The sequence below is a fragment of the Acanthochromis polyacanthus genome, chromosome 12 (genome assembly GCF_021347895.1).
Source record: "Acanthochromis polyacanthus isolate Apoly-LR-REF ecotype Palm Island chromosome 12, KAUST_Apoly_ChrSc, whole genome shotgun sequence".
NCBI lineage: Eukaryota > Metazoa > Chordata > Actinopteri > Pomacentridae > Acanthochromis > Acanthochromis polyacanthus.
In genome coordinates, this window is record NC_067124.1 from 7,968,756 (window position 1) to 7,993,688 (window position 24,933).

A 24,933-nucleotide genomic window follows, 5' to 3' on the forward strand; every position below is an offset into this window, starting at 1 on the left:
CACCACATTGAATTTGAAATGAAACAATATGCGTTCAGTGCAGCCTTTCTGTCGGGGTCCCTGCCTGGTCCCCCTTCTGCTTTCTTCTCTCTTTCCTTTCCAGGCGCTGCATCTACGCACCTGCATCGGATCACTGATCATTGCGATATAAAGCTGGGTTCTGAACTCCATTCAGCGACACGTCATAACTTCAGCTACAGGTACCATAACTGTTAGATGGTTAGGGCATATTTGCATGTTTTACAATTCTGTGTCTGTTCGGCAGTAGCTGTTGTTTGTTCTGCCCGCAGGTCCACTGATCGCTCTGCCCGGTTCTGCCACTGCTCTGCTCATCCAACCGTCCGCTGGAATTCTGTTCCCCCTCAGGAAAAGGCTGTGGATTCCTTTGCCTGCTCTGTTCTGCCTGGCTGCTTGCCAGACCCCGGAACCCTTCCCACTCCCAGGGAGGATTTGGACTCTCCCTCTGGCTGCCACCAACACTCTCTGCCACCAGCCTACACTACCGACGTGTGCCTCCGGGACCACCGACCCTCGGGAGCCTGTCTTCCCCTCTCCCTCTCTGTAGTGAGTTCAGTCTAAGTTAAATTAGTTGACCCTGTATTAGTACTTATTCCTTGCCTGGCTTGGTAAATGTAGGTATTGTTGACTTAGTTTATTTTTTGTTCATAATTTAATTCAAGTTCATCTAGATAGTTATTAGTTATAACCCCCACCCTCAGCTGTGTTTGTATTAACCATTACTTTGTAATAAAACTCACTTAATTTGATCCTGACTCTGCCAGCTCTGTGTGCTCTCCCTTTTGGTGTAGCCAAGCTAACCACTTAAGCTGGCATTAGCTGGAACAGGGAGTTTAGAGCTCCTGCTGAGATAGATGTCACACACATGGAAATTTAGCTCCAAAAGTTTACCATCATTTGAGCTGAACTGAGATGAACCAGTAAGTGAGAAAAATTATTTATTGGAGCGCTGCTGACTGCAGCTTCTGTCCTTTCTTCTCTGTTCAGCACAGGAGTCTCCTCTGTTAATTCTCACTGACTGGACAATATTTAGACCCCAAGCCTAAATATCAGGTGCAGCCTGACTATGTAGCTGCACATGACAAGCTAGGTGGTACACCATCACCAAAGAATCACAATGCTCTACGACTGTCACAATCTAACACCAAGTCACTGAGACTTGCGGAAAGTTGGTAGCTGATTATGACAGACACAACACATTTCCCCTCATTGAGCTACCCAGTCAAATCTTATGGGTCAGCAGGTCAGAAGGTGCTATCTTGTACATAGATGACCCAGCTCTAATCAGTATAAGGGTACACAGACCATGATGTAGGCCCTGTTGATACTATACTGTACTTTCAGGCTAACACACCCCTTCAACTGTTGGCTTTCTCCTGGTCGATCCCTGATATGGAGAGGCTCAAGAATGATGAAGATCTTTCAGGTTTTCACCATTCTTGAGCCTCTCTGCGACTCTGTGGACGGTCATCCGGCTGATGTTCAGCTGTTTGGCTCTGTCAGACTTGCTGTGGCCAGCACAAAGGAGAGCAGATATCTCAACTCTTTTGACTTCCATCTTGATACAACTTCACTGGAGAAAAAATTTGTATTAATGACACCTGCCTATAAGGTAGAACTTTCAGTTTGTTTAATGGAATTTTTCACTCTGACATGTAAACGTCTCTAAAGATCATGAACCTAGTGTAACAGAACTTTTGCAAAGCCCGGTACTGGCAAAAATCCCAGATTTCGAGTATTTGGTATTAAATAAAGCTATGCCAAAGGTTGTCAAACACATCATGGTTCAACAATGCAAGCTGGACAAACACAACTTGAGAATAAACTGAGTTTTTAGACGTAAAAAATCAAGGACAAGGCAAGACTCCCGAGAATGCTGAAACAATTGAAGAGGAAAATTATTTCAAGGGGAGCAATGTATTGCACGCCCCAGCGATTCTTGAACTGGTGTATGATTGAAAAGTCAATTAACAATAACGATAGTACTCCCACAAGCACTCTGGTTCAAGAGCAATATGCTTAGCATTTTCTTCTCTCTTTAGTTTCCTTAGTTGCACATGGCATCAGTAGATTTTGCTTATCCTTAACTCAAATGATAAAACAGCGCAATTCAGCTTAAGGGGTTAAGAAGTAGACAGTATTTAATCAAAGCACCAATTAGCGAGTTAAATTAATCATCCATTATGTACAAACATACATCAACCCTGAACAGAGCAGCAACTGTTGTGCCTCCTTGAGGCACATTCATAACATTCATAACTTTGAATGTTCTCAATCTGGCAGCCCAAAGATCCATAAAGGCAATCACTGAGTGAGTCAGAAGAGTGGAGATCTGTAATGGACACAGCTTAGCCTCCTTGTTGTTCCCTTGTGTAGACTCTGGAGCTGCACCTACAATAAAACCGCTACACCTACACTATGGAAAATGCTGCCTCATGCAAGTTCATACTTGCAAGGAGTCAGGCCAGTCACAAGGTTCTATGCTCTCCAATCATGCTTGTATTCAGTTCACTCCTCCTTATTAGCAAGCTTCATAACTGAGGCAGAGTTCGTTCTTTCCACTCGCTTTGTGCTTGCCACTGTAGCAATACTGCAAAGGCCCCGGAATTCCTGAGCTGATCAAAACTCAGATAAGCTGTCCCTCTTCAGCACTGACCAACATCCATCTCTACAGGAAGATTGAGACATTGGTATTTCTGTAGGTTTTCATTCACAGAAGGATGGAGCTCCTGTGAACATTTAAACCCCTGGAATAACTTTTTCTTTTTAAAAGACAATGACTTTCAATTATATGCTAAGGATGTTTGTTTAATGAACTTTCATGCTAAAATCCCTTTTCAGCTTGAGGAGACCCTCAGCCGGAGACGTCTCTGCATTCCACAGATCAGATAAGAAGTCGTAAAACTTTATGGCTGAAGGCTGGAGTCACCCTCTCACTCTCTTTGACTGAAACAAAGAGACTGGAACTGAACTTAAACAAAGACACTTGCCAAATTAATATTTCTATATGCATTTGGTTTTTCCAGATTTACCACAGTTACTCACAGTGTTTCATCTATGACATATTCGAAAATCATATTTACACACGTGGACAAAATTGTTGGTACCCCTCAGTTAAAGAAGGAAAAACCCACAATTCTCACTGAAATCACTTGAAACTCACAAAAGTAACAATAAATAAAAATTTATTGAAAATTAAATAATCAAAATCAGCCATCACTTTTGAATTGTTGATTAACATAATTATTTAAAAAAACAAACTAATGAAATAGGGCTGGACAAAATGATGGTACCCATAACTTAATATTTTGTTGCACAACCTTTTGAGGCAATCGCTGCAATTAAACGATTTCTGTATTTGTCAATGAGCGTTCTGCAGCTGTCAACAGGTATTTTGGCCCACTCCTCATGAGCAAACAGCTGCAGTTGTCTCAGGTTTGATGGGTGTCTTCTCCAAATGGCATGTTTCAGCTCCTTCCACATATGTTCAATGGGATTCAGATCTGGGCTCATAGAAGGCCACTTTAGAATAGTCCAACGCTTTTCTCTCAGCCATTCTTGGGTGTTTTTGGCTGTGTGTTTTGGATCGTTGTCCTGTTGGAAGACCCATGACCTGCGACTGAGACCAAGCTTTCTGACACTAGGCAGCACATTTCCCTCCAGAATGCCTTGATAGTCTTCAGATTTCATCGTACCTTGCACACTTTCAAGACACCCTGTGCCAGATGCAGCAAAGCAGCCCCAAAACATTACTGAGCCTCCTCCATGTTTCACCGTAGGGACAGTGTTCTTTTCTTCGTATGCTTGGTTTTTGAGTCTATGAACATAGAGTTCATGTGCCTTACCAAAAAGCTCCAGTTTGGTCTCATCTGTCCAAAGGACATTCTCCCAGAAGCTTTGTGGCTTGTCAACATGCATTTTGCAAATTCCAGTCTCGCTTTTTATGAGTTTATTTCAGCAGTGGTGTCCTCCTTGGTCGTCTCCCACACTGTAAACCTGAATAATTTAGCAGAAATTAAAAAAGTTGATGTAAACGGCTGCCTAACCTTTTTTAAGTTTCAGTGTTTTTAATTTTTTGATTGCTGTAAATTTATAATTTTAACTACATAGTACATTGTTTTTTAATTTACGTGAGTGTTAGGTAATTAAAATATGTAATTCCAGAAAGATTAAAAAAATAATTGTTAAAGTTCTATGTTTTTAATTATTTTGTAATCAAAATCTTTAATTACAAAATAACTAAAATTTTAGAACTTTAACAATTAAAGATTTTGATTACAAAATAATTAAAAACATAGAACTTTAACAATTATTTTTTTCTATCTTCCTGGAATTATATTTTTTAATTAACTCACACTCAAGTAAATTAAAAAAACAATGCACTACATAGTTAAAATAATTAATGTACCTCAATCAAAACAATTAAAATACTGAAAATTAAAAAAAGTTAGGCAGCCATTTACATCAACTTTTTTAATTTCTGCTAAATTATAATTACTAACATTTCTTCAAATGTTTTACTATGCACTTTAAGTGCCCACCTGAAGATAGTAATTCACCCTAAAGGAGTGGAAAAAAAAGTTTCAACTTTAAACATTTTATTTTGGTTTACACCAACAGCTGAAAAATGCTTCAAAAGTACAAAAGTTTAACTTTAACTTCTTGTATTTTCTAACAGTTCTTGTTCTCAAACATTTCTTCGTTTTCCATAACAGTTCAAATTCTCTAACCGTTTTCTTTTTCTTAAAAAGTTTATGTTTATTCTCCCTAACGTGTGAACATTTCAGTAAAATCTAGAAGAAAAACATTCTATTTTGGTTTACACCAACAGCTGAAAAATGCTTCAAAAGTACAAAAGTTTAACCTTAACTTCTTGTATTTTCTAACAGTTCTTGTTCTCAAACATTTCTTCGTTTTCCATAACAGTTCAAATTCTCTAACAGTTTTCTTTTTCTTAAAACGTTTATGTTTATTCTCCCTAATGTGTGAACATTTCAGTAAAATCTAGGAGAAAAATGTTTGAACAACAATCAGTGATCTGGCATTACGCCATTGCATTGTTGGCTTTGATTTACTCAGTTAACTCATTTTTTAAAGTCTGCAGTCTGGGGGAAAGCTTTCCATCCTCAAGCCCCAGAAGTATCTTCTGCACAAACTCGAAGGTAAGTTTCAGATCTTTGGGGTAGCTAAGGTGAAAAGCGTACATGAGTCCAAACATTACCAAGAAGGCTTCGGCAAAGTTTCCCAATGTCACAATCTCTTCACCCTCCAAGACTACGGAGACCTTGTTTCCGTAGTTAACTGGCCGATCTTCTCCGGCACTGACTTTAGACAGAAGAGCCACAGGCGTAGTAGACAGATCGGGCACCTCCGCATCCTCCTGTGACAATCAAAGTGTACATTTTAGGAAACGCATGTAAGTAACTTCAACTGGACTGAAAAACGCATGGCCCTTTTTCAATTTCAGCTTAAAGTAAATTGTGTGCTTTTAACCTCATGACCCTCACATTACCCAAATCTAAAAACCTTGAAAAAAGTGCCTAAATAGCATCAAAAGGGAGTTGAAAATAAGAACATCACCACAACAAAAAGCAGCAAAATTACCAAATCAGGCAAAAAATAAATAAATGAAAGGAAAAAACAATGTAAAAGTCACAAAAGTGCTACAAATATTTGACAAAAACTTTTTTTTTTTTACAAGTATCAGAAAAATGTAATGTAAATGTGAACAAAAAAGTTCAAAAATGCGACCAAAATGCAAAATAAATCCCAAGAAGTCTCAACATTGTACAAATAAAAGGGTCATTCCGTGTCAAATGGTACAGAGCGTGCACTCACCATGTCGGATTTTGATAAAAAATGTATACACAAGTTGACACTTGGCCCAAATAGACCTGTGCAAAATTTCATCTCTGTAGCTGTCATAGCTCCCAAGAAACAGCCCCCTCTAAGGTCGATCTCTAACACCAAAAACAAGGCCGGTCCCTTTTTATCAGGGGCTTAACTCAATTGTTTTATGCTTTGTGGAGCTGAAAATCACTGACAAGGCTTCTTTTATACCAAGCATTTCAGTAATCAAGCCATATTTAAACCAGATGAACATACATAATTTTCCACATTTTTAATGTTTAATCCAGATCATCAGTTATTTAACCATTGTGCCAGTTGTTGATCCTCTTTCTTTTGATTTCATTGGAAAGAGCACTTTCAAGAGTCTTAGTGACCAAAATATCTTTTTGGAGACTAATTTTCTTCTTGGTCAAATGCCATCTTGAATGTGATCGTCTTACGGTTTTTCAGGATCATTTATATCAAGTGGCCCCCCCTCAGAAAGTAGGATTTTGGTGCAAGTTGGTTCACAAGTTGGTAGTAAGCCCATGAAAACGTGGTAAATTTCACCTCTGTAGCAGTTATTATTTCCAAGATATAATACCCCAGTTTTTGATCCTCTATGCAGCGACTGGGATTGTCTGCAGAAAGTGGGTGTGGTTTCCAGGCTACCTGAAAACACCTCTGTGAAGCAGACAATCCCAGTCGCTGCATAGAGGATCAAAAACTGGGGTATCATATCTTGGAAATAATAACTGCTACAGAGGTGAAATTTACCACGTTTTCATGGGCTTACTAGCAACTTGTGAACCAACTTGCACCAAAATCCTACTTTCTGAGGGGGGGCCACTTGATATAAATGATCCTGAAAAACCGTAAGACGATCACATTCAAGATGGCATTTGACCAAGAAGAAAATTAGTCTCCAAAAAGATATTTTGGTCACTAAGACTCTTGAAAGTGCTCTTTCCAATGAAATCAAAAGAAAGAGGATCAACAACTGGCACAATGGTTAAATAACTGATGATCTGGATTAAACATTAAAAATGTGGAAAATTACGTATGTTCATCTGGTTTAAATATGGCTTGATTACTGAAATGCTTGGTATAAAAGAAGCCTTGTCAGTGATTTTCAGCTCCACAAAGCATAAAACAATTGAGTTAAGCCCCTGATAAAAAGGGACCGGCCTTGTTTTTGGTGTTAGAGATCGACCTTAGAGGGGGCTGTTTCTTGGGAGCTATGACAGCTACAGAGATGAAATTTTGCACAGGTCTATTTGGGCCAAGTGTCAACTTGCCTATAAATTCTTTTTCAAAATCCAAGATGGTGAGTGCACGCCCTGTACCACTTGACACGAAATGGCCCAAAAAAAAATCTCAAATGATAAGAAAGGACAAAAACAGCAACAATTTGATTCTAGAGTATTGGGAGGGTGGGGGTTAGGTGGTTCAGAATAGTACTTACATCACAGGTGGTGTAAAATCCTGATGTTTCTTCACGCAGGTATGCCGGTAGGGCATGCAGCCACAGTTGTACGTCTGCTGTATATATCATGTTGGATCTGTGGGGGAAAAAAGTGGCAAAGTCAACAAAAGGAAAATAGAGTGCAAGAAGAGTGAAAAAAGTGAGGAGAAGGAGAAAAACAGAAAAAGGAAAAGAAAAAAAGACCACTATAGGTGAAGAAAGTATATGAGAAAGTTAATGTACATACATACATACCACTGTAAAACATACATGATTTTTCTTTTCAACAGTATAGGATCAGAGATGTTATACTTTACCTTTACAGCAGCTGATAAATGTCGTCACCGCACACTGGTGACACTTCTGAAGGCTAGCAGAATAGCAGCTGAAATATGTCAAGCTAAAAAATAGCATCTCCAGTCCTATTTTCTGTTGAAAACCATTCACATATATAAAGTTACAAGACATAACTTTACAAAGCTTACTAATACTGACCTGTTCATCATGGACTTTGAAAATGGCTGCCAAGACATCAGCGGTTTTGCTGGTTTTGGAGGCCTTTTGTCTGAACAGTGTCATCAGACGGGGGGTGTGCTTGTCGAGCTCAGCATAGAGGGAGTTCTGCAGATTTTTGTTGGTTATCCGCTGAAACTCAGCAAACACCTGTAACAAAAACAGAAAACGTAAGTATCATAATTCCATCACAAACAAAATAAGATTATTAGCTTTTGATTACCTCTGATGGCAACTGAAGTGCAGGCCAAAGCTCCAGCAAGTTTTTCACAGGTGCTTCAGAAACGATGATGTTTTGTCTTCGGAGGGCAAAGGTGGTTTGCATTAGTTTGCCAACTGTGGTCAGGTTCTTGTCTACTTTTCTCATTTCCTCTACTACTAGTTCTCTTTTATCTTCAAGGCTAGATGCATCCTCTCCTTGTGGAAAGTTAGGCAGAAAGTTTATTTCTGCTCGCTTTGGCCTTTTGATATTAGAATGAGAACACTGGGCATCAGGTTGGCTTCGACTTCTCTTGCCAGGAATTTACCATTACTTCTTGACATCCAGCATTTCTCATTTTCGTTCGCACATTTGCCATTTTAAATGTTAGCTATTTGTCCAGCCATCATATCCTGTTCCTGATCCTTTATCCTGTAAACATGGGTGCTTCTCCACGAGTGCTGCAGCTGCCTTCACTATCTCTTTTTTGCCTGGGTAAGCCTTAATCCGTAAATTGTTGTTGCCATTTTTCCAGAATATCCCCCCTTTGGCTTCGGGTAAGGTGTAGTCTAGATCCATTTCTTTCAAATTCCTTCTGACCATCTCTTAAAATCAGCTCCACATCCAAACCAAACAATGGAACAGGAAACTGACCCGTTGGCCATCTACACAGACGTTCGGGGGAGGATACATCCGACAGAATTTCAGTAGACGCTACACTTGAATCATCTGTGAGCTTGATGTGAACCACAGCTTTTTGTGGCAGCTCATTAATATCAACAAGAGTTGTGAGGCTTGCTGTCAAAGTCAGGATCTTCGTACATCAGAGTGAAGTCTGTATCAATATTCAGTCCCTCTTTCAATCTACGAATGAGCACTTGCACCGAAGAAGGGCGAGATGTGAGTTTGAATTTCCGCACCATTGTCTGGCTCAAACAACACGCAAAATCATGGGTTGGGCTTCCCCCTCCATTTCTGCAAGACAAATTTGTAGAAAGTGCAATTCAGTAAGAGCAAGCGACATTAAATGCAAAATGCTTTCTCAAATGCATAGCTTCTAGATGGAAATAAAACTATAACCAAAGTCTTTCAGGTCTTCAAGAGTTTTTAAAAGAATTTATCTTTTTACATTTGTAGCAGAGTCATGCGAGTCACTAGGAGCCTTTTTTCAACTTGTAAAATTCCACCTTATGCTCTTCTCCGCAGCTTGCCAAGAAGCTACAGTTTATGGGACCAACTTTTAACTTAGGCTAAAGCATGCTGAAGTGATGTGAACAGACTTCTGGTGTCTGATATATCATTGGGACATAGTAAGCAGCCCTACTCTGATCAGAATTGCCATAAATGTTTTGTGTGGCTGTCATTGCATTTTGGCTTGGCACTTTATAATATTACATTTTTTAAAATCCATTAAAGGGATACTTCAACATTTTGGCAAATTGGCCCATTAGCGTGATTCCTTTAGTAACTACGTAAAGGATACCTTACTTTTATTTTTGGGGGCGAGCTACTATGTGTTCTGAGGAGGGTCTGAAGCAGGGCTTTGTTGCGGACATAATGGAAGTGGACGGGATTTTTTCTTCCATTCGTCCAAACTTATCAAATACACAATCCAGCAAGCCCAAAACACTCTGGTGGACACGTTATAATCCGTACTTCACTACGCTGTGAAACCACAACAATAATATTGTAACGTTACGACATTGAAGGAAATACTGGGAACTACTTTTTTGAGGCGGAGTGACACGGTGCGCAGTTCTTTGCATATTCACAAAACAACTCAATTTTGTAACTTTACATTAATTATTTCATAGCGTGTGAATGTGTGGATTATAACGTGTCCGCCAGAGTGTTTTGGGCTTGTTGGATTGTGTATTTGATGAGTTTGACGAGTGGAAGAAAAATACCTTCCACTTACATTATGTCCGCAACGAAGCCCGCTCCGACCCTCCTCAGAACATATGCAGGTCGCCCCAAAAATAAAAGTAAGTATCCTTTTCGTAGTGACTAAAGGAATCAGCGCTAATGGGCCAATTTGCCAAAATGTTGAAGTATCCTTTTAAAAGGCAGTATTTGTTTCACAGTTCTCTGTGCTCAAACTTTTTCTTTTTGCCCCTTCATTACTGTACTCCTCAGAGCGTTGTGAATGGAGCTGGTGTGATCATGCCCCTTACCCTCAGGGTGACTATTGTCATGGAAGCAGAACTGGGTAACTGGGTAAAGCAGATGTGGGTAGTGACCGTTTCAGTAGAAATACAGTATAAGATATGACTTTGTGCCAAGAGCTGACCGGTGATCACGAGGTGGCCCAAGTTGCAATGTAATTTAAATGCCAACCTCACACAGTCTTCAGGTCTCCGTAGGAAAATTATTATTATTATTTGGGGCTTTCTTTATTATTGTCAAGAAATAATCACTGAATTGCTTAAGTTACTCTTTTACCTGAATGAATTTCTTGGGAGTCAGGGCCAGAATGCCGTTTGTCTTGTAGGCAGAGAGAGGTGTAGGATCAGTGAAGTCAGTTTGCTGGTGGACAGACAGGTGTTGTGGGTGAGTCAGCTGTATGAGCGCAGATGCTCTGTAAAACAACCAGACATATTTAAGCAAGAGAAATAAACAGAGTTGTTTAGCAAGTAAATGTCTCTAATTTCTCCAAAGGTTGGGAAGCCACCATCACTCCCAACAGACACAACATTCCAGTTGCATACTCTATACAATCAATGCTGAACCTTTGAAGCATGATAGATTGTACCACTTTCTGTATGTTTTTGAATGAGCGATTGAGCAACCTCTGGTAACCCTGACACCAAACTGAATCAACTCGAGTGGCTTGCATCTCAGGCTTGAAGTATGATGGTGCACTGACATGATACGCCATCATATATTGGTGTTTGTTTGGCCAATGCCTTTAACACATTTTTGAAGTTCTGTGCATCTCTGACTGCTCTTTTAAAAAAATCGATGTTTGGCCTCAAATCGCATGGTCCAAACATAACTAAAGGTCCAAACGCTTACCCAAGTCTGGATAGTGTTCCAATAATGATGTTTTGGCCTTAATCGAACTCCGGAAACCCAACCTTCAACGCCTGACGATGATCACTTATTTTCCTGCTAAAATAGTCCAACAGGCCATCTGTAAAAGATGGACACAATGCCAACTCAACCACATCTTTTAACTCCATAAGCACAGCCCATGACAGGTCACCCTCTGGCACTTTACTGCCAATAAGAAAAGGGAGCAACCTGAGGAGAGTGGCGTTTTCATGGGCATTGCCCCCAATAGTTCCCCTTACTAGGAAAGATTTTGGCAATGCCTGTGGTCTGTTGACTTTGTCTGAGTGCTGGTACGAAAATGATGCTATTCTGTGGTTTAAGTACTCGAAAGAAAAGAGCTTTGACCTGATCATTTCTTTTAAGCAAAGGGCTAGTTCTGCAGGAACTGCACCCTCTAAGAGGTCATGCAATAAGTCTGGAGGGAAACCTGAGATAGGGTGAAAGTGCTGCAATGATTCACTAAGGACACAGGCTCCCTTACTAACACCAAATTACTGCTTGTACACTCCAGTATCCAAACCTGTTGACAATCAATCATGGCTCTCTTTTGTCCTCATGGTAACAATCGTTTCCAACCTTCATTTTGCTGAAATTGCTCAGTGTAGCCAAACAAATCTGCAAACATAGTCCCCTCTGAATGACTCCACCAAGCCTCCAAGTCCATGGGCAGCCAGATTGTCCCGCACACACAAAATATGGTCCCTTTAACATTCTGACCCAAAAGACCAATAAAAATGCCATCTTCTCAAGAACTTGGATGTCATAATCAGTGGGCTAAGCACAGTAGCATAGCCCAATTTTTGCACATCTGTAACTTGGCTATAAGCCAATGTATGGTGTGCCATTGCTGACCTATACCTTGGGTCGGATTGGAAGTACCCAGTACCACTGCGCATAGCTTATGCACTTGCGTGATGTTCCTAGAGGTTTGCAATTTCGAGGTCGTCGATATATAGCTGAATAGCAAATGTCAAATCTTCAGTGTTCAATAACTTGTTTCCTTGAAGCTAAATCCATCTCGATATGATGAATAGTTTTGGGATTCTGTGTTAGTTACAGTCAGATGATCAAAGATATCAGTTTTCTTAAAGAGCTCTTGGCAATGTCTGCAGCATTGGTACATACATAATAGCACGTCCATGTCCTACACTGTACTCAATAGGTTTAACAATGCTGTAGTTTTTCTCAATAAACTTTTCCTTTTTGTGTGATTGATAAATCACATCCCTTTGTTGTTTCACAAAAACAACATTTGAGTCCATTACCACACTAAACCATTTCATTCAATGCATCACTCGAAAGATTTGTGGCCATATTTGTGAAGAGTTCTTTCAATTGCCTCTTTGATTAGTGGCTGTGAAAGATCAAAGATTGATTGAGTTGCTCCACAATGTCTTGTATGGCTGCATTTGAGATGTGGAGAATAGCCTGCATTTTAAGAAATAAAGAGGCTAAATTAACCCTTCATGAGATTTTTCAGTTTTTCAGAATCACAAATTTCATCATGTTCTATGTGTTCTGGAGTCACATCTAAGGAAGCATCAGAAGCAGCACTTCAAGTTTCAATAGGCTTACCACTAATGTGATCGCAAGTGTCTGGAGTAAGGCCAATAACATGCACTCTACTTTGATGAGAAGTAAAAGAAGAGTAACATTTGTCCGGTAATCACAATGTTTGTATGGACAATTCACCATTTCATGTTTCTTTAGGTGTACTCTAATATGGCCAGATACAACAGATTCAGAAAAGGCTTGCTCAAATGTACATAGAGGACACTTGAAAGTCACAAGTTCATGCCTTTGCTCTGGAATGGTCTCAGAACCATGATTCCTTGACAGATGAGCAGCAAGAGAAGTAAGTGACTGAAAAGTACAAATGCACTCATCATAGAGACACGGTAACGGGCTAACTTTTGAAAGTGACTGTGTTGTAATCTGTAATGTGTATATAGTTGTGCCCTGGTTGAAAAGCCTGCTCCTGCACACAACTTACAATGCCACGCCATTTGGAGATCTGTAATGAGAGAAAAATAAAGAAGAAAATATTAGTTTCACTACACAAATTGTTTTTAATACAAGTCAAATTATACCACTATTGATTTTAACTTTAGGCTAGTAAGTTTGTGGAGGCTCTCATTTAAACAGGAGGTTTCCATAGTGGAGCAGGTTGAGTCGTCGACTGGGCTGGTTTGATTGAAGTGGAGGACATTTGATTCTTCCTCAGAATCTTCTTCTCGCTCGCTTGTTCAGACCAACATGAGCAAGAAGAAGATTCTGAATCGAAACGTCCTCCACTTCAATCAAACCAGTCCAGTCGACGACTCAACCTGCTCCACTTTCGGCAAATAAGCTGGTTAATAACCCAAAAGTAGTCAAAATTCACAAAACCTCATTAGTCATATAATTATACAGTATTACAATTGACTGAAGGACCACACAAAAATAAATTGAAGCACCATGAGAATAAAATGGTAATAATATCAGTTAAAAGCTGTAATTTTACAAAAAATAAAATGGATATGAGAAAAAGTGTTAAAATTTTAGGAAACTCTTTTAATCCCACTCTATGTGACGCAACCATAGCCAGGAGGCAATAGAACAATATAGAACAAATACAAGGTACTTGTATTTTTTGCATATTCTTCAGATGTGTCACAATATCTGTCACAAATCAAACTAGACTAATATTTTCAGTGTTTTCCTTTTACTCACATTTCTCAAGTAACATTTCCTACTTTTACTGTACAGTAGGGCTGCAAGATTTTGTAAAAAAAAAAAAAATTGCAATTATTATCACACATATTGCAATTGCAAAATGATGAATGAAGGAAGTAACATTAGTTTTAAACTAGCAATATTAGAGTAATATAGAGTATGTGTAGTAGGCCACATGTATTTCACTGGAGAAGGAAAACAATGGCTATATGTGGAGTAAAAAGATTTTCTTACACAGCAGAGAGGAAACATTTGAACTCATGCTGCAGTAAGTGAATGCTGAGTTTGATCTGACTTTTTACTGTTGGCTAGAATTTCCCTATATTTGTTATGGCATGATTTATCAGTCTCTCCATAGCCTAAACTCCTCAAGTCTGTGGGAAATTCTTACTAAATGTCATCATTCTGTGTCAGTGTGAGCCAAACTACTGATCATACACAGGGGGTTTGTTATTACAGCTGACTGCAGCCACCAGAGAGCCATGGATATACAATGTAATGTTATCTGCATGCAATGATAAATATGACAAACTAAATTCTCACTCAAATGTCAAAGCAAAGGAGAGAAAAAAAAACTCAAGGTCTTGTGATTAGGTTATTCCACTTAAAACAATGGTGGAAACAACCGCTACTGACTTTTACCAATTTTGGTTATTTGGGGCTTTCTTGTTGTTGTATACATTTTCGGGGTAAAAATAATAATAATAATAATGAGAATGGTGTTTCTTCTCATTCATTAATAGTAATATAAAAGGGAAATGTTACATACTTCATTAAAATCAGCTCAAATTGGAAAAACACTCATGTAAATAACAATATCCCTAACTTATTGTGAGTAGTGTATATATTTTTTTCTTTACAAATTGTTAATACCTCATTTAAACCCTTTAAGCTTCAGTGTACCGCCGGCGGTACACCGACTAATTTGCATAGGAATTTCAAGAATGTCCGACGGCCGCAAACGCACTTATACAAACACTATACACCGATGGAAAGCTTAGATTCTCATGAATCTGCCGGTATAGACCACTTTCAGATGCGATTACTACAGCGGGTGAGAAAAACACATTTGTCCGACAAAAACAAATATTCATCCATCCGTTCTCTATACACGTCCTAAACCGGTTATAGGACTTTACGCACCGGTGCGTCAATCGACTATATAGTTTCGAAATGTACAGATGACTACATGACTTTTCTAACGGCATACCGTTAGCTACAGTCATGTGCAAGGCCACGCACATGCTTGGAAATAAGCTAGCTAGCATTGGCATAAGTAGCTGGACTGAGTTGATCAAAGCACGATGTACATCAACCTCTGCTTTTAAAATGTCGACCAGAGAAAAGCAACCTGGTTCTAACAGTCATAACGAAACCTGAAATTGCTCGAAAAGTGTGTGCATTTTGATGATGTTACCTGATTTAATGCTGCGACGACAGTTCGCCTTGACCGTGGCCGATTCTACCGGACTGAAGAAGAACGCTCAATGCGCATGCGCTGAGACTCAAACCAGAAGCGGATCTTTCAAAATAAAACACTGAGTAGTCATGTCCGCTGACTAACAACATTTTATTGTTTGCAAAGTAGTGAATTTATTCCAAGATTTCTCTTATTTCAGAGCCTGTTATGCTAAAGTTCAAATGTGGATAGAATGTTCTACTTTTACTGAAAATGAATAAATAAATAAAAACAAACAATGCATATGCCATTACACTGACATTGGCATTTCCTCCCAGACGTAAACGCAAGCTAGGCGTTCTTAACTTGACACATTATTTGCGTTATTGCCGAGCGGGACTTTCTTGAGAATACAACGCTTTTTTATTTTAAAAGAGAATTTTGCCCGCGTGGATTGCTCACGGAAGGTACCGGTCTACATCATTGGTGTGGGATTGTATCTTACCTTGACCCAGCTGCTCCATCAGGATGTCCGTCATGCTCCGTCAGGATGATTCACGTGAGCAGGACAAGATCGGGAGTAAAACTAAGTTATAATGAGCTCTATGAGCTGCTGGCGTGAGAGTGCAAACTGTTGTGCAGAGTGTATGGGTCATGCCTGTATGAAACAGACTCAACAGCGAGGAGAAGTTGGTGATAACCTTCTTGATAGGCAGCATCGATGCAGGCTTCTGAGTGATGTAGAGCAGCCCCACGTGAAACGCGCATCTAAAGTCCCAAAAAATTACCCACTCACGGGAACAAGTACTGCAGCCTTATAAAGTCTGCGCTTTTAAATACAACAAATATGAAAAGGAGTCATGCTATACCTTTAGTTTTAAGACATTACATTAAAAGTACATATATGTTTACACAATGTTATAATAAAGCCCTTTATGTTTAAAGTGTTTTGATATTGGCGATTATAGTCCTGTAATCTTGAAAAATAATGATACAAATGTTGTATAATGCAATTGTTAGATGTTGGATAGTTGAAAATATTAATTCATTATAAATTAAAAAAAATGCTAATGCAAGATGAATCATATAATTTTAAGTTAATTAAAAAATCAAGTAAGCACTAATCAAAATGACTGATTTAATGTGCAAAACATTGGACACATGCGTCATTAAATTAAAAAAATTAATTAAGTTGAACATCCTAACGTTATTTAATTAAATGGGAATCATATTTTTTGATTAATTTGAGCATTCGGGTTTACAGTGCATGAAGTCCACTTTGGCTCAAACAACGACGAATGGTGCGATCTGACACTGATGTACCTTGGCCTTGGAGTTCACCTTTAATTTCTTTGGAGGTTGCTCTGGGCTCTTTGGATACAATTCCAACGATCCGTCTCTTCAATTTGTCATCAATTTTCCTCTTGCGGCCACGTCCAGGTTGGCTACTGTCCCGTGGGTCTTGAACTTCTGAATAATATGAGCCACTGTTGTCACAGGAACTTCAAGCTGTTTAGAGATGGTCTTATAGCCTTTACCTTTAAGATGTTTGTCTATAATTTTTTTTCGGATGTCCTGGGACAATTCTCTCCTTCGCTTTCTGTTGTCCATGTTCAGTGTGGTACACACCTTTTCACCAAACAGCAGGGTGACTACTTGTCTCCCTTTAAATAGGCAGACTGACTGATTATGAGTTTGGAAACACCTGTGATGTCAATTAAATGACACACCTGAGTTAATCATGTCACTCTGGTCAAATAGTTTTCAATCTTTTATAGCGGTACCATCATTTATGTCCAGGCCTGTTTCATTAGTTTGTTTTTTTAAATAATTATGTTAATCAACAATTCAAAAGTAATGGCTGTTTTTGATTATTTAATTTTCAATAAATTTTTATTTATTGTTACTTTTGTGAGTTTCAAGTGATTTCAGTGAGAATTGTGGGTTTTTCCTTCTTTAACTGAGGGGTACCAACAATTTTGTCCACGTGTGTACATGTCGGTTTATTAATTTGTGATGTTTAATCATTTCTTCCCCAGGATACTTTGATTTTGGAATGAATTCCAGTATTAACCTCTGAATTTCCTCTCCATTTAGGTTGAATGATGACCATTGTATTTACCTGTTACCAAATCTATGACTTGTTGTTATATTTTCACTGTGATACATATTTTTAATGTCATAAACATAAACATACAGTTACGAATGAAATGATTCACCTCATATGAACATATGTATTAATCTACACATTTAGGAACATGCCTGTCTCTTTCACACAACTGAAATATTGTGGAGAGATAGACAGATCGCGTTTTAATCGTTTAATATCCCAATGTTTAATTCCCTCTGGAGTAGTTTTCCATCTCTCCTCTTTGAAACAAAGGAAGGGGTCATGTTACCACCCAGAGATTCACGCCGAAGCTTCCCTCCACCTTGGGGTCCTCCCATGGTCCCTTTGGCCTGATACAAGCCTAAGCAGCCCCCACCTTCACTCTCTTACCGCCTCTTACCCTCTCTTACTCTCTATTACCTGAGGAATCCATGACAGAGATTCCCACTATTTTCTTACCTAAAGCGCGTTTTTCCTATCTTTGAAATTCCCTCACCATCTAAGTTTGTTAGCTACTTATCTCTTCATATTTTTGTAACTTAAGGAGACATTTTGCTCGTTATTCGTTTTAATCTGAAGAACAGATTCAGAACCAGCACTTATTTTTCTTAATTTTGAACGTTTTTCATCAATACCCGTTTTTCTTGGCTAAAGCCTGAGAACCATCATTTTTAAGCCAAGCAACACTCAGCTGAGAACTCCGGAGACCTGCTGGATCAGGTCACTTGCATAGAATCGATCAACCCGCGGCAGGACATCCAGGCGTGGCCACAACGACGACACGCTGCTCCGAACCTGCAAGTCCAGACGGTTGTGCTGCTCCTCTGAAGGCCCGCAAGTCCCAGCCCCATGACGGTTCACTTCAATCACTCCAGCTGAGTTTGCTCTAATTCCATTCTATGGGTGATGTACTAACCGCTTGGTCAATTAATTCATTTAATCAATTTATTCTTTTACAAATCATTAGAATTCTTAATCCAAATTACCGGTTACCTCGTCAGGTTAGCTCTGGCTAATCCTCACCATATTTCCCTCTCTCTCACACATATTTCCTTCTCTCTCACACACGCACACACCACACACACACTCCCACATTCCACACATGCACGCACACACACACACCATATCTCCATTGTATATAGTTCACTTGTCATTATTTTCATAGAATAGTTAATAAATACCTCATTTTAGATCAAACTGCAGTCTCAAGTGTTTCTTTGTGTAGAATGTGGTCAATTTAACCGAGGATTCAAGACTTTTTGATATGAGATTGATCAAAATTTTTATGAATATTAATAATTTTATTAATGTTAATTAATAAATGTCCTAGCCATTAGAACGCTAGGTGGTGCCCCAATTATTGATAACGAGAGCTATAAATCATAACGTAGTACCCCTACACCACATATCATCAATCTTCTCCTCGTCCTCCCCAGCCTCCTCCCTGTTATAAGAAAGAGTTGTGCATGTTTTGGTTTGCTTCTTATTGATATTGTTCCACTTTGTAAATTTTTAAAACATTATCAACATCAGGCTCTGCCAGGGAGGTTGTGATCTCAGGGACTGTCCGTGTCATACTTGTGTCGACTGTACTAAAACAGGCCTGGCCAACCTGCAGCTCTTTGTCTGGTTTCATGTGGGTCTTACATTCATGTCAAATTTTGTATTTGTGCTTTGTTTTTTTTAAATGTGTATGTGCATTCGCTTAGCTTGAGTTCAATACGGTATTTTCATCTCACATACACATGCGCTTGACCCAGATTTTCAAGAGGGAAAACCTTATTGTTGATTATTGTGTCAAGTTTGCTCTCAAACTGACAGGGAAAATATGCAGCAAAACAAAAGTATGAAGATGAACATAGGATGTTTTTAACAAGGTGGGGGGGTATTCCACGAAGCTGGCTTAGGTCTAAGCCTGGCTTATTTCGGTCAGCTTCGCTAACTTTAGTGAGAGTTTTGTTCCACCAACAAGGCTTAGGGCTAGCCTGGCTTGGTAACCATGGTAACTCAGCCAGAGCGACAAGCCTGGTCCGGGGCAGGCTAACAGTCAAGCTTACTTTAGCCCCATGTCAGAGAAGGTTCTGACGAGCTTCAGAAAGATGCCTGTGAACCGCATGTTACACATTAAATTCATCTTGATCTGTAATCAATGATGTTCTTGTTCGGTGACATACATTGAGACCTTTTTTAAACAACGCCGGAATAACCGTGAATCAAACTATATCATATTACACTACACATTTTGTCACAGTGTGCAACTGTGGCTCAGTGGTTAGAGCATAGTTAAGTAGATTAAATGTGGTTTACTTTTCATTGCGCCGTGGGTTTGAATCCACCAGCGGTAAATACTTGGAAATATCTGATTTTCTTTCTTCTTTCACCCTCAAAGTGCAGTCAACACGTAACAGGAATAGGCACAGATTGTCTTAAAATAAGCAGGACACAACAACCACAGTTTTCCATAAAGAATACCTTCCTTTTACCAGCGGTCCAATCTGATCATGATGATAATCCAAAGGTGATGCCAAATAATGAGATAACTGTTTTGTGTACAAGCTCATTTGTGTCTTCTCCCTTATTTAAATGTAGGGCACAGTAGCACTATCATCTCTAATAAAAATGGCATCTCCTCTATAGGCCTAAATGTTTTTTTCTGCTTTTTCATTCAAAGTTTGAGTGTTTGATGAAACATCTCCACATGAAGTTGCCCCTTTTTTTCCAAAGTATTCCTCCTTTGGTTTAGGTGTTACCTATGCTGCTGCTTTATTCATCTATGGTGGATATATATTTGTCAAATCAAGAACATGAATTAGGCCTACCAGAGTAAAAAGTGAAAACCACCATCACATTACACAAAACCAGGCTATGTTGTAGCCTCTTTCTCTCATATATATATATATATATATATATATATATATGTATATATATATATATATATATATATGTATATATATATATATATATATATATATATATGTTTATACACAAATAAAAAATGTCTTCAATGGGTTTTGAAAAGCTTTATTTCATCAAGATTGATCTCCTCTGGGCCACAGTAGTGTGACAAACTTCAGGGTGAGGAAAAAAAGTCATCAACCACTGCAGTTGTGGGTTATCCCTAATCAGTGTCAAAAACTTGCCCTCTGAAAATTAAATTTTCAGACATGTGTGCGTGTGTACGCTCAGACTAAGTGCTTCATTAAAAAGAAAATAAACACTTACGCATTTAAACGGTAGGCAATGCTTTGCCAGGCAGCGTCTCGAGGTTTATTTATCGCAAACCGTGTTGCCTTTTCTTGTGATAATCTCCCTGTAGTCCTCGTACAACTCCGTGAGAAGTTTCTGCTCCGCCGAAGAGAAAGTCTCAGCTCTGTTTTTAGACATAATGTCATCATTTCGACGATCGACACGTCGGGGCTTTTTATCTCCCCCGGACGCACGCTCAGCCGCAGCTTGGATCAGCCTGGCTTGAATAAGCGTCTCTGAAAAACAGCTGAGCCTCGTTCGTGGAACTACTTGCAGCTGAGATTAAAGTTGCCGCTTATTCAAGCCACGCTTACCGGAGTGAGCCCAGCCTGTTTTAGCCAGCTTCGTGGAATACCCCCTGGGAGAGTTTTTTTGTTGTTGATGAATGTAATGGCAAGCCATTCTGCCTTATTTGTCAGGTGTCATTAGTGCATTTCAAGGCTTCAAATCTTCAGCGTCACGTCAGCCCACTTCATGCTAACATTGACCAGTAATTTCCAAAGGGGACTGAACTTCTCAAGCACAAGTTGGTTACTTTGAAAAGTCAGGCAGAAAAGCAGACACAGTTGTTTCAAAAATTTAAGAAGCACTTAGAGACCGTAACACTTACATCGTATCAACTGGCGTGGAACATTGCACAGGCTAAAAAGCCATAAAATGAAGGAGAGTTTGTTTACAAATGCCTCAGTGACGTTGTTGAAATCTTGTCTTCTGAAAATGCCAAACTAAAATGAATGGTATCCAAAATCCAACTGTCGTGCCGCACTGTTGAACACAGAATATCGGACATCAACATGGCTATTGAATCACAGTTGCACTCCGACTTTCAAGCATGTGTGTATTTTAGTGTTGCATTGGATGAGTGTTGTGACATACACACGTGGACAAAATTGTTGGTACCCCTCAGTTAAAGAAGGAAAAACCCACAATTCTCACTGAAATCACTTGAAACTCACAAAAGTAACAATAAATAAAAATTTATTGAAAATTAAATAATCAAAATCAGCCATCACTTTTGAATTGTTGATTAACATAATTATTTAAAAAAACAAACTAATGAAATAGGGCTGGACAAAAATGATGGTACCCATAACTTAATATTTTGTTGCAAAACCTTTTGAGGCAATCACTGCAATTAAACGATTTCTGTATTTGTCAATGAGCGTTCTGCAGCTGTCAACAGGTATTTTGGCCCACTCCTCATGAGCAAACAGCTCCAGTTGTCTCAGGTTTGATGGGTGTCTTCTCCAAATGGCATGTTTCTGCTCCTTCCACATATGTTCAATGGGATTCAGATCTGGGCTCATAGAAGACCACTTTAGAATAGTCCAACGCTTTTCTCTCAGCCATTCTTGGGTGTTTTTGGCTGTGTGTTTTGGATCGTTGTCCTGTTGGAAGACCCATGACCTGCGACTGAGACCAAGCTTTCTGACACTAGGCAGCACATTTCTCTCCAGAATGCCTTGATAGTCTTCAGATTTCATCGTACCTTGCACACTTTCAAGACACCCTGTGCCAGATGCAGCAAAGCAGCCCCAAAACATTACTGAGCCTCCTCCATGTTTCACCGTAGGGACAGTGTTCTTTTCTTCGTATGCTTGGTTTTTGAGTCTATGAACATAGAGTTGATGTGCCTTACCAAAAAGCTCCAGTTTGGTCTCATCTGTCCAAAGGACATTCTCCCAGAAGCTTTGTGGCTTGTCAACATGCATTTTTGCAAATTCCAGTCTGGCTTTTTTATGAGTTTTTTTCAGCAGTGGTGTCCTCCTTGGTCGTCTCCCATGAAGTCCACTTTGGCTCAAACAACGACGAATGGTGCGATCTGACACTGATGTACCTTGGCCTTGGAGTTCACCTTTAATTTCTTTGGAGGTTGCTCTAGGCTCTTTGGATACAATTCCAACGATCCGTCTCTTCAATTTGTCATCAATTTTCCTCTTGCGGCCACGTCCAGGGAGGTTGGCTACTGTCCCGTGGGTCTTGAACTTCTGAATAATATGAGCCACTGTTGTCACAGGAACTTCAAGCTGTTTAGAGATGGTCTTATAGCCTTTACCTTTAAGATGTTTGTCTATCATTTTTTTTCGAATGTCCTGGGACAATTCTCTCCTTCGCTTTCTGTTGTCCATGTTCAGTGTGGTACACACCTTTTCACCAAACAGCAGGGTGACTACTTGTCTCCCTTTAAATAGGCAGACTGACTGATTATGAGTTTGGAAACACCTGTGATGTCAATTAAATGACACACCTGAGTTAATCATGTCACTCTGGTCAAATAGTTTTCAATCTTTTATAGAGGTACCATCATTTTTGTCCAGGCCTGTTTCATTAGTTTGTTTTTTTAAATAATTATGTTAATCAACAATTCAAAAGTAATGGCTGTTTTTGATTATTTAATTTTCAATAAATTTTTATTTATTGTTACTTTTGTGAGTTTCAAGTGATTTCAGTGAGAATTGTGGGTTTTTCCTTCTTTAACTGAGGGGTACCAACAATTTTGTCCACGTGTGTACATGTCGGTTTATTAATTTGTGATGTTTAATCATTTCTTCCCCAGGATACTTTGATTTTGGAATGAATTCCAGTATTAACCTCTGAATTTCCTCTCCATTTAGGTTGAATGATGACCATTGTATTTACCTGTTACCAAATCTATGACTTGTTGTTATATTTTCACTGTGATACATATTTTTAATGTCATAAACATAAACATACAGTTACGAATGAAATGATTCACCTCATATGAACATATGTATTAATCTACACATTGAGGAACATGCCTGTCTCTTTCACACAACTGAAATATTGTGGAGCGATAGACAGATCGCGTTTTAATCGTTTAATATCCCAATGTTTTAATTCCCTCTGGAGTAGTTTTCCATCTCTCCTCTTTGAAACAAAGGAAGGGGTCATGTTACCACCCAGAGATTCACGCCGAAGCTTCCCTCCACCTTGGGGTCCTCCCATGGTCCCTTTGGCCTGATATAAGCCTAAGCAGCCCCCACCTTCACTCTCTTACGGACATGTGGTACTGAGGAGTACCAACAATTTTGTCCACGTGTGTAACTCTGTCTCTATTACAGACAGTACAAGCAATCCTTAACTGTCACATCAAAGCACTAAATCATAACACAAGATAAATTTCACTCATAAGAAAGTAGAAGAACAAAAGTTTTCAAAAATCGTCATTTTCCATTTATTGCAAAATAAACAAGAAAAGCACTCAGAGAGCGCAGTACTCCACCAAGACTGCTCAGTTGACATATCATTTCTGACTGATGAACTCTTTAATAAAAAAATTACCTTGCGCTGAGCACAGGTATGTGTTATGCATGTGTATGTCATGTATAGATACCAAATTGTGTGTAAATTAATCTTATAAAGCTCTGTTGATCAGTTCATCACTTTTGGCAAGCTTTTGTTTTGTTGATGTAAAAAATAACCAAAGGCATATTATTAATGTTGTGGGCTTTTATTTTGTCAACATTCAAGCAACACAGGAAGTGTTTATCGCAGAAGTGGTTTCTTGACATGACGAAGACGCTGCCGAGAAGTCCAATAATTCACCTAAAGATGAAAGGAAACGGTTCCACGCTGTTGCTGCCTAGCAAAGGACATGTATAAACTTAGAAGCACCTAGCTGGAATGGAGACAAGCTCTTACGATGTTTCCTGAAGAAAGGAATGAAGTACAGAAAGGTGAAATTCTGTTCAAAATAAGGCTGATGGCTGAATGTAAATAAAGGTTTTGTAAAACATCAGGAGGTTCATCATTGTCTGGCTGGGGTTTGCTACATCATGTGACCTAAATATGTAGCGGGCAGCAGGAATTGATGGAACTCAGAAACACCCCACAGTCTAATCGTTTGTTCCTTGTATGATTTCCGAATGCTAAATCACAGTCAATTTGTAGTTGGATCGCAATCATGTGATTGTCAGCAGGTAACTGATGCAGTGTTCACGTCATGGTTACAGCGACGCTATGCCGGCAGCTATATCTGGCGATGGGAAATATTTAACAAATCCGTGGATCCAGATTATAAGCCGCATCAATGCCAAAATCTAATCACTTGGTCCTTGTGTCATTTCTGACCTTTCCTTAAGATTTTATCCAAATCTGTTGGTCTGTTTTTGAGTAATGTTTTACACAGACAGATTCATAGATTCACAAACAAACGTAGGCCGATAGTCACATAAATCCGCCGTTCCTTGGCAGAGTAAAAAATGAGGCCAAGAACAAAGGAAGTCCACTCTGGGTTTTCTTAAATACCTTAACGATCCAGTTAAACTAAAATAATCCACCTCGGGTTTACCTGAAATCCAATGAAAGCAAAATCAAAACAAGGAAGGTCTTTAACTGTTCATTCACCTTGAGGGAAGACAATA

At 39.1% G+C, this 24,933-nt stretch overlaps 1 long non-coding RNA gene across 2 annotated transcripts in view; it reads left to right on the top strand.

Annotated features, from left to right (window-relative positions):
- Window positions 1-22,972, top strand: part of LOC127536554 (uncharacterized) — a 48,403-nt gene extending 25,431 nt beyond the window's left edge. Inside the window, exons 1-2 of one of the 2 annotated variants that reach the window (XR_007945587.1) lie at window positions 16,463-16,550; window positions 22,431-22,972. This is a non-coding gene — a long non-coding RNA (uncharacterized LOC127536554). Of the gene's footprint in view, window positions 1-16,462; window positions 16,551-22,430 lie in introns of those variants that run through there. The other variant, XR_007945586.1, reaches the window with a different exon arrangement.
- The last annotated feature ends 1,961 nt before the right edge of the window (window positions 22,973-24,933 follow it).